Source organism: Otolemur garnettii, unplaced genomic scaffold (assembly GCF_000181295.1).
Source record: "Otolemur garnettii isolate 467f Iridium unplaced genomic scaffold, OtoGar3 scaffold00077, whole genome shotgun sequence".
NCBI lineage: Eukaryota > Metazoa > Chordata > Mammalia > Primates > Galagidae > Otolemur > Otolemur garnettii.
The window spans coordinates 2,654,633-2,665,725 of record NW_003852472.1 but is presented as its reverse complement, the minus strand read 5'-3'; positions in this window follow the sequence as shown (position 1 = coordinate 2,665,725).

Sequence of the window (11,093 nt, the reverse complement as noted above, 5' to 3'; positions counted from 1 at the left end):
GGACCTGGAGAGTTAGATGCACAAGCCTGACAAGTGAGACCAGACCAGTTCCTTCCTGCCGCCGGTGTTCTCAGACTGCAGGTTGAGCAGTTATATGACTGTGGCAGAGAGGCGGGGCAGAAGGAGGGGTTTCAGTCACTTGGGCCTCCCCCTGACCAGTTTCTCTGGATTCCTGAGCTCTGGCCAACAAAGGCACTTTTAAGCCCCAGCCCTGGGCCCCTGAGTCACTATCTAGTCTCAGAAGAAACTGTCCTCTCCCCTTTCCCCCAGGCCGGTACTGAGGTCAGCTGGGAGACAGACACTGAGTCATGGCCCAGGGGCACCTAGGTGTTGGGATGGAGCAGCCAGGCCCAGCCAGGTTCCTGGCCTGAAGACCAGGGACCCCACACCCAGGGCTCCCTCATTCTAGGTTCTGGTGGGAGGCCAGAGTGGGGACCCTCAGGGAGAACATCTGAGGAAGAATTCCTGGCAGTGCCCCAGAGAAACCTTGCCTTAGTTATTGTTGCCCTTTTCCTTATCACTTTCATCGCTAGCATTATCACTACTGTTTTTATTGCTATCATGTATACACAGGGCCTCACCAGCAATCTTCTTGACACTGGCCAGATGAATCAAATGTGGGGGAATGAGGGGCTGGGACTCTTGGATCCACCACTAGCTGTCCCCCATCTCTCACCTGGCTTCCCTACCAGGTCAGAGGAGGGGGACTTTGAGATGATGCACTCTCATGCAGAGAGAGACAGAAGCCTGTCGCCTATTCGCAGGTGTTTAGGCCAACAAGTTCTATCCCCACCCAGGCTGAGCCTGCTTGGCCAGAAGTGGGTGGGGAAGCTCACCAGGAGCAAGCTGTGGACATCATCAGGCCAGGAAATGGGTGTTTACTCTGTGAAGACACACAGAGCCCTCCGATAAAGCCAGGATGGGTACAAAGTCCCATGAGACTTCAAAGGAAAGGGAGAAACTCAGGCCAGGGTGGGAGTGGAGTGCTGGGGCAACTGGGCAGTGAGGTGAGGGGGCGCTACATTCTTGGATTATGCTACAGAAAGCAATAAATTGACACATAAGTCACCACATGAATGGGTCCCCCAGGGAGTTGTGGAAGGCAACTCAGAGCCTTGTAAGGAAAGTCTCATTGAGGTGGGATGGAGAAATGTAGCTTGGCCTATGAACAGGTCCCCTGGGGAGTTGAGCAAGACAAGGGGAGTAGGTGAAGGAGGACACTGGTGGAGAGGAAGCAGGAAGGTGCTGGGAGTGCCACCGTGGGGAAACTAGGAGGAATCCAGTTCAATCAGAGATGGGGGTGGGGTGGGGGGCTGGGGGCAGAGTCGAAGGGTCAGAAATTTCTGCCTGGAATGTCACCAGACCCTGGGAGAGTGGAGGTAGGGCAGAGGGTCCAGGATCAGGAGGGTTCAGGGCAGGGGCTGAGAGGACCTAAGGGGTCATCATGGTGAGCCAGAGTGTTGAGGGCGCATCACAGTGGGATGGAGGGACTCTCTTGCCCTCTTCCTGGTCATATTGTGTCTCTCTCCTCACCACACTGGAGAGCTCTACCCAGGGGCTAGGGCTCTAATGCATCCCTGAGCTCCACCATCATCCAGCACCTGAGGTGGCTGTCTCCAGTTTGGGCCTAGACATTCATAGTCCTTGAGCTCCTAAAGGCAGGAAAAAAGTGTGCCAGGATCTGTGACTGGAGCCATCTGTGAATGCTGGGCACATGGGAGGGGTTAGAGACAGGTCTGTTGGCAGTACAATCTAGCACACTCCACCCATGATAGAGATGGGCAAATTGAGGCCTGTTATTGTAATTTACTCTACACACATCTGTCTCCCCTACTGGGCTAGGAGTTCCTGGGGGACAGGAGTAATGCCTCGTTCAAACTCAGTGCCCAGCACAGGGTTTGGTACGTCACAGGTGTTCAAGAAACGTTTGATGATGGAAGGAAAGAGGCATTCTCCGGTTTCCAGCCACCTTCCCACACTTTCACACACCCCCCAAAGCCATTCACAACAACACAAACAAGGAGGTTTCTGCTTGGACCACACCTCCCTGGAACTTTCCTTACAAGGCTCTGAGGAATTGCACACAAAGATAATCACCTTTGGTGATTGACAATAAGTGCTTTCCTGCCAGTGACCTCATCACAGCCTCCTATCAATAAGCAGGTCAAGGAATCTTATTGCCTTGGCTCAAATGAGTAAACTGAGGTATCAAGAGAGCCAGGGTTTGCCCAGGATGGGTGGCCCCTCCAGCATGGGAGCCTGCGTACCTGCCATCCCAGCCAGGCAGACCTTTAGCTTTCTGTGGAGAGATGTGAGTTGGTCAGATGGCTAGATCTCCCTCCCAACACTTCCTCCCCTTTCTTTCCTGGGACACAGCCAACTGGCATTTAGGGAAACAGGAGTGGGGGAGGAGAAGCACTAAGCCCTAGAACATTCCACCTGTGGCCCAACAGAAGTGACTAAGAAGCTATTCTTTCTTGTGGGGCCCAGGCTACCTCATGAGGAACAAAGAGCAGAAAGGCTAGGGGAGAGGAGGAGGGTGGGGTGGGATGGGAGGAGGGAGAGGGCCCCAGGCACAGGCCAGGAAGTCCGCAGGGAGCTCAGGTGGGGTGGGACCAAGGTGTGAAGGAAGGACAGGAGGGGTGTCCCTGGGGAGCAGTGAGTGGCTCAACACATGAGTGGAGCTGGAGAGATATTTGTTGATCTTGAGTTTTGCCAAGGGACAGTTGGCTTGGTCTCACCTACCTGCTGCTGGAAAAACACCAGCAAAGCTGAGACACTTTTCTCCACTCTACTCTGACTCCCTGAGCCCTAAGGTGGAGGAAGACAAGGAAATTCACCTCCAGGCGTGTGTCTGGCCCTCTCCCAAAATCTAAAACAATCTGTTTTTGGTTTTTTTTGAGACAGAGTCTCAAACTGTGGCCCTGAGAAGAATGCCATGGCGTCACAGCGATCTCAAACTCTTGGGCTCAAGTGATTCTCTTGCCTCAGCCTCCCAAGTAGCTAGAACTACAGGCGCCACCACAACACCCAGCTATTTTTTGGTTGTAGTTGTCATGGTTGTTTGGCAGGCCCGGGCTGTATTCAAACCCTCCAGCTCTGGTGTATGTGGCTGGCGCCCTACCCACAGAGCTATGGGCACCAAGCCTAAAACAATCTTTTACTAGAACACCTTATAATGTGTCTTTTATTATCACCTTTGTTTTGGGATCAGGGAGTGCAGGGTTGGTGCTTATTTTATTTTTCTTTTTCACCACACACACTGTATAATTTCATACTAGTAGAATTGTCACATATATACTGATTTTTATCAAGCATGGTTCCCTCCCCCACCAGATCAGCTCACTCATCTCTGCTCACCCCATAAACCAACCATCTACTTACTGCCAGCCTATGACCATATCCCAGCCTTGCTTCCTCTTTTTTAAAATGCAGACATTTGTACCCTTTCCCCTATCAAAAACAGGTGTAAAGGGAAATAAGGATATGACAATGCTTCATGAGCTGCAAAGTTTAGGACCAAAGCTAGGAAGTTTGGTATCCACAAACCATGTATTTTTTAAATTTCAGATTAATGTGAGGTACAAATGCATATCCACAAACCATTTTACCAGTCATACCCTGGGGAAGCCAATTCCATCTCTGAGTTCCGACTTCCTCCTTTGTAAAACGAATACAGAAGGAGATGAGGATGTGAACACGTTCTGTGAGTCAGAAAGTTTAGTAAGAATAGAGAAGAGAGAAAACTTTCCAACAAAAGATCAGCTGTTGCTAAGCCCTGGTCCTGCTCACACCAGGCAGCAGCTGTGATTTCTCAGACCTCTGTCTCTAGAGCTCCCAGGGCTCAGCCAAGCTCTTAAGCACAACATACACATGCACCTTGTACCGAGCCCAGCTCCCCCAGAGTCCCTAGCAAAAGGGCAAAGACAAAGTCTCCCTTCTCACCCTAAGCCCCTGCTGCATTCTGGGCCCAGGCTCTGTTTTTTATAGGGCCTATGCCCAGCCCCCATGCTCCTCTTTGGCAGCCGAAAGGATCTCAATGGGGCAAGCAGTTCCAGCTTTTAGAAACAGGAAGACGAAAGCCAGGTAAGCCAGTGTCCACTTAAAATTATCCCCCCCACCAAATATTCAAATATTGATCTCTAGCAAATCAAGCAGCTTTTTCAAAAAAAAAAAAAAAAAAAAGGAAACGGCCTCATTCTGAGCTTAAAATAGTCATTTAGTATGCAAGTTCCAAGTTGGTTCAAAACTTTATTTTTTCAGGAACTCAGTAAGCACTCAACTGGAGAACAACTCCACTCCACACAGAGAAATTAAAATTGTAAGACAAAGTAGCAAACATAAGCCATGTCACACCAACTGGGTACCCACCCAAAGGAAAATAAGTCATTCTGGCTCAGCGCCCGTAGCTCAAGCGGCTGAGTTGCCAGCCACATTCACCTGAGCTGGTGGGTTCAAATCCAGACTGGCCTGCCAAACAACAATGACTGCAGCAACCAAAAAATAGCCAGGCACTGTGGCAGGCACCTGTAGTCTCAGCTACTTGGGAGGCAGAGGCAGGAGAATTGCTGGAGCCCAGGAATTGGAGGTTACTGTGAGCTGTGATGCCACCACACTCTACCCAGGGTGACAGCTTGAGGCTCTGTCTAAAAAAGAAAGAAAAAGAAAATAAATCATTTTATCCAAAAGACACCTGGAATGTTTATTACAGTGTAATTCACAATTACAAAGATGTGTAATCAACCCACTTGCCCATCAATTCAGAGAGGATTAACAAAATGTGGTAAATATATACTACTCAGCCATTAAAAAGGGTGAATGAATGCCTTCTGCAGAAACATGGGTGGAACTACAGACCATTATCTTAATAAGTCTCTTAAGAATGGAAAAGCAAACACCACATGTACTCCCTAATAAATTGCAACTAACTGAGGGGCACGCAAGTGCACAGAGGGAAGTAAAAGTCCCTGGAAATCAAGCAGTGGGGAGGGAGGATGAGGGGAGAGCCAAAAACCTATGCAACAGGTACAATGAACACTATTCAGGTAATGGGCATACTTATAGTCCTGACATAAGCATTGCAAAACCTATCCATGGAACAAAAACATGTAGACCCCCTTAATATTTTGAAATAAAAATTTTAAAACATTTCTTTTTAAAAAAAGAAATTATGTTTGCTCATTTCTGCTTGTCACATAATCTCACAAAGCCACTGACTCTGTGACAATGACATGCAGTTCTCTGGAGAGATGCTTTGAGGACAAAACAAGATAGAGTACAAGGCCCTCACCTCCTGTGCCTGGGTCATTATATTTTTTAAAAATATAAAAAATTGACTTTTCTTGCACACAGGTAATGTCCAGTGGGGTTGGGCATTCGGTCTCTGTAGTCTATAACCAGAGGTGTCCTTGCACCCAAGCTTTGGTGTAGTTCTGCTTCAGCGTAACTTCAGAGCAATTCTGTGATTGTGCACATACCACATCCCCATCATCCATATGTAAGCAGTGGTCCGAAAATACTGTGCAGTCCATAGTCTTCAGTGAGACATCTAAAGAAAACTAACTTTCTTTTTTTTTTTTGAGACAGAGCCTCAAGCTGTCACCCTGGGTAGAGTTCTTTGGCATCACAGCTCACAGCATCCTCAAGCTTTTGGGCCCAAGAGATTCCCTTGCCTCTGCCGCTGCCTCCGCCTCCCATGTAGCTGGGACTACAGGCGCCCGCCACAACGCCTGGCTATTTTTTGGTTGCAGCCATCATTGTTTGGCAGGCCTAGGCTGGATTTGAACCCACCAGCTCAGGTGTATGTAACTGGTGCCTTAGCCGCTTAAGCCACAGGTGCAGAGCCAAGAAAACTAACTTTAATTCTTCAAATGCTTGATTTGTTTTTCCCTTTGGTCAACAAGATCCTGTCTCTTTTTGAAGTCCCTGAGCTCAGAAGTGTAAGTCTAGCCCCAGGCTAAGTGGCCAAGCCCCTGGTCCTCAGCCTGGCAGCCCCATCAGTGTCCCACCCACCTACCATCCCCCAACCGGCCACACATCCACCCCCACACCCGCCACCTGCCCTTGACCAGGGGTAATGACAGGCCTGGATGCCCAGCCTGGCCGCCCAGCCTGGCCAGACCGGCTGAGCAGGTGCTTCCCCAGGCTGGGCCTCACATGGGCTGGGGGGTGGGGGGTGGGGAGCAGTGGCCATGTCTGGGGGTGCCTCCAAGGAAGAGAAGAAAGACCACACTCTGCCTCCCAGCTGGATTACCAGAGCCCAGCACAAAGGGGGCGGGGGTGGGGTGGTGGGGTGGTGGAATGGTGGTAGTGGAGGGTGTAGCTTGAAGGGAGGGGGTTTGAGGAGTGAGCTTAGTTAGACAAGGCTCAGGGGAGAAAGAAGGCTGTGTGAAGGGGAGGCGGCTTACAGAGAAGAGTTGTTAAATTACTTTCCTCCAAGTTAGTTAACCCAATTTCAGCCTCAGTCAGTTTCAAAATGTCCTATTTTTGGCCATGACCTTGACCTCAGTTTCTACCATCTCACTCAGCTACCCAGCCTTCACAGGCCACCACTCCCCTTCCAAGAGAGGAGCACTCCAGAGAAGTCCACTCCAGACCCCAGATGTCAGCCCTCCTCTCCCACCCACCTCCATCCCTCCCTCCAGCTTCCCCACCCCCACCTGCTCTAACTTCAGAGCAGCCCCTGGCAGTGGAGGGAGAGGACAGAAGGGGCATGGAATCCCTGAGGAGCCTCTACTCTGATGGAGGAGCTCCGCCTGTCTGGCCCTATCCCTCTCCCTCCTCCACTAGGCTGCCTCCTCCTGCCTCTTCCTGGGCTTCTCAATGCTCAGTGTTTGATCACCTGCCTGGGTGTTGAGAACCTGCAGCCTCAAGGCCACAGGTAGGCCCTTCAGATCGCCAAGTGTGGCCCCTCAACCAAATCCAAACTTTACAAATCCCTGTGAAGTTTGGAGTCAGTCAAAAGGCTACACTCTACGACCCAGAAGGCCACTCAACAACCCTCAGGTCCCTGCCGCTGCCAGGAAATCGTGTTATCTTCTTATAGTACAATGCAGGGGCATTCATTACCATACTATTTTAGAGATGAGAAAGCTAAGGCTTTAGGAAGGTGACATTTCAGGGCCATCAGAATGTTGACAAGACCAGGAGAATGTTGTCACACCCAGCTCAGTGTCTGATTCTGGTGCTTATCCTTTGCCCCTGTTCCCTCCTATATCACTTTCATTTTTTTATTCTTTTGTGAAGGATACCACACTTGGCTGGGCCCAGGCCTGGGCATGCAGCTCTGCAGGGAATCGGAAGAATTTATGTGGGTACTTCCAACCCTCCAGCCTGGGAAGGCAGCTCCATGTAAATTCGGGGAAGAGAGCAATCAACCCTACCCAGGGATAGGGCAGGCTTCCTGGAGGAGGTGACAAGTACAGAGGAGACAAGAAGGGGACAGAGCTCTCCAAAAAGGGAAGTAGCAGACCCAAAGACCTGGAGCCTGGAGGGGGGAGTAAGCTTGAGGGGTCTGGAGCTGGAAAGGGGGTAGAGCCAGGGCTGGAAGCAAGGTGGGTACAGCAGAAGAGCCTCAAGAGCCCAACCCAGCAGCTCAGGGACTAAGGGCTAGGGAGGTCACTGGGCCAGTGTGGTAGATTAATGGGGGGGGGGGCTGCCTTGCTCTGGGGAGGGTGATGAAATCTCAGGACAGGAGAAGCAGGGCTCCTTGGAGGGTTTCCCCAACCCTGGACTACTCCGGACCTCCTGAGGAGGCCTCTCTGGCCCCAGCCTAGGATAGGCCTTGTCTCTATCCTGCTTCCTCTCGGAAGATCAGACGATGCTGAAACCCAGTAACCTGGGCAGGGCACACACCTGATGACAACAGTTTACAGAGAAGCTGTCTGCTTCTGTGATACACCAAGCGGTGAGAGAAGCCAGCAGGCAGACTGGGGACTTCCAGGTAGGCAGCCAGTGACTCAGCAGTGACAGGGCCAAGGACAAAACCCAGGAGTCCGAGGATCACAAGCACCACCTTGTCCCACCCCCAGGTGACTCAGAGATCCTATTACCCCTCTCTCCTTGTGGAGGCCCCAAGCTGGGTCTCTCCTGCTCTATATCCTGTGACCAGCCCCCCCAATCTCTCTCACGTCTCCTAGCATGGATGAGTGGACACCACCCATGCCTTTTCCTGCCACACACAGATCCTAATCACTTCCCCTCCAGGGGGCAGGAAGTCCAGCTGCCAAATGTTTGCACTACTGCCAGGTACACCCACTGACCCCACCAGCAGCCCTCATTCCCTGCTGGCTCCCAGCTCTGCATTGGTCCAGGCGCAAGGAAGGGCACACTGCTCTGGACTGCCCCATTCTCTGAGGAGCAGGAGGTGGGCAGGGCAGGAACAGCTGCCCTATGGTTAGGCTTCAGCTTTCTAATTTTTTAATGCTCTTTTTATATCAAGGCTTAACCCACATGGCCTGAACTTTCGAAGTGTGACTAAGAGCTCACCTGTAGCACTCAATTCCTCTCTCTTCCCATCCTTCCCTCCATTCACATGCCTCTCCTTCTCCCCAGGGACTTGCTGGCTACCACCCAGTTGGTATCACTACCCTCCAAAAACCTCTCTATCTCCACAGCCACACCCAGGCCAGACACAAGATCCCAGGACATCAGGAAGACCTTCCTTTGTCCCATGAGCCATTGCCAAGCTCTAGCTGCCACGGAAACCTCTAGGCTCCTCTAGGTTTCCCTAGGAAACCTCTAGGGACTCAGTGGCCTGGCAGCCATACCAAGGAATCAGAAATCATTAGTGGGCAGAGCCCCAGCCAGGAGCCACAGAGCCATCCACTAAAAGGTGTCACCTCCCAAGCACCTGCAATTTACTTATTTATTGGTTAACTGCTATTGTCTGTCTCTCCTTGTCAGGCTGTCAGTTCCAGGAGGGGTGTCTTTATTCTGTCCCTGGGGGTAGTGCCTGATGCATAGTAGGAACACACAATAGGCACTTTCTCTGACACCCCACACTCTCAAAGCCTGTCATGCTTGGCATCAGGCAAGGGGAAAGAACAAATACGAATTGGCCAAGCAAGTCCTCCCCAGACACATACTCCAGCCTTTGTTTGCTGAGCTTCCTGGCTGGTCTCCCCTGCCGGTCACCTCCACACGTGGGCCACATGAACCTGCGACACTCAACTCACCCTCTCTGCTCTCCCACAGAGGCCTCCCAGGCACCCCTCTGAGTGAACTAGGAAGCCTGACTCCCTGATGTGGACATTGAACTGAAGGCAGAGTCAGGCTCTGCCTTCTTCTCCTGTTGCATATCTTGACATTCTGCCTGGATGCCAAGTCCTGAGTCACTTGTCTCTTATCACCAAGCTCTCAGCACCCCATGTTCTCTCTCAAGCCCCCAGGCCTTTGCCATGCAGAGGCACCTGCCCAACATGCCCATTCATCATTTTACCACATGGAAATCCCCTCTCCATTCTCCAAACACCAGCTCTGAAGTTATTCTGGGACTGCATCTGGACTCTCCCAAATGTTTGTGATCACACCATCAGAGCACTTATCACACCATGTGTAGTGGCTCCCCACCCCATTCCCACCCCAAATGGGCTTTGAGTTCCTCAAGGCCAGAGACAGCAATTTATTTTCCTCTGATCACCCTGTGAACAGCCTGAGTGAACCACAGAATAGGCGTCAGTGACCAGCTATTGAATTGGTCTTCTGAATTATTATTTTAATGATGACTGAACAAGAGTAAAAAAGAAAACTGATACTGATATAAGTAAATGATTGATTGAATAAAAATAAATAAATGGAGGAGAAAAAACAAATCTCCAATGCAGAAAAATTTCAAAAAATGCATGTAGATACTTTGCCCTCCTGGAGGAGAGAAAAATTTCCCACACCTTAAGTGCAGGCAGTGTGTGGTGACCCCCCTTCCAGAGGGCACAGTATGGGAAGGGGAAGAATAACTTCATAGTGGAAATATCTGACAACCACTCCCCTAGCCAGGTGATCAAGGTCAGCATCAAGTCGAAAGTCATATGGATAACCTGTATTCTTGATAGGATGTGAAGAAAAAGGCACTTTCTCTGTGATATTTTTCTCCTAAAAACCTATAATCCCAGTTTGACCATGAGAAAGCCATCAGACAATCCCAATAGAGGACATCCTACAATATTTCTCAAACCTATGAAGACATCAGTGCAAGGGAATTCTGAGAAACTGTTGCAGCCAAGTGCCATCATCACATGTGATGTCCTGGATGGGGTTTGGTTCAGCAAAAGACCATTAGGAAAAGCTTTGGAAATCGACATATGTAAATAAATATAAATACGTATGTAAATACATGTCATGTGGTGTCATGGATAGAATGTGGGAACAGGAAAAGGCCTTCAGATAAAAACTGTGGAATCAGTACAGAGGGTGCCAAACAAAAGTATACACATTTTAAGAAAGAAAAAAATGTATTAAAATTATAATACTCAAAACAATAACAAAAGATAAATACAAGTCACATTAAGACCTCTTGTAATTGCAGAAGTTAAATGTGATTTAAGTATTACAAATTTAATGCAGTGTTTTCCTGTCTTAAAATGTGTATGTATTTTTTGGCACCCTTTGTATATAGGGTTTAGTTAGTAATATTGTTATTAATATTGATATCAACTTCGGTACCTTAACTGAAACGAATGTGCAACATTAATGCAAAATGTTAATAATGGGAAGACAGGGTGTGGGGAGATATGAAAATGCTGTGTACTATTTTCTCAAATTTTTTGTAAATCTGAAACTGTTCTTAAAAATAAAGAAGGGAGGAAGGGAAAGCTGAGACTAAGGCCACCTCCTCCAGAGAGGCTCCCTGGTTCCTGCTTGGCCAGTGAAGGGGCTCAGATCCAGCAGGCCAGATTCAGCACTCAACCCTGTCTCTGACAGCCAGCATCTCATTCGTAAGAGAAGCATGCTGAAGTATTAGATAGCCGATTGACATGGTGTCTTCCTCTAAATCTCAAAAGGCTTAGGAAAAAGAAAAATGTATAGATAAAGAGTGGGGAGAGTGGCTCGGCGCCTGTGGCTCAAATGGCTAAGGTGCCAGCCACATACACCTAAGG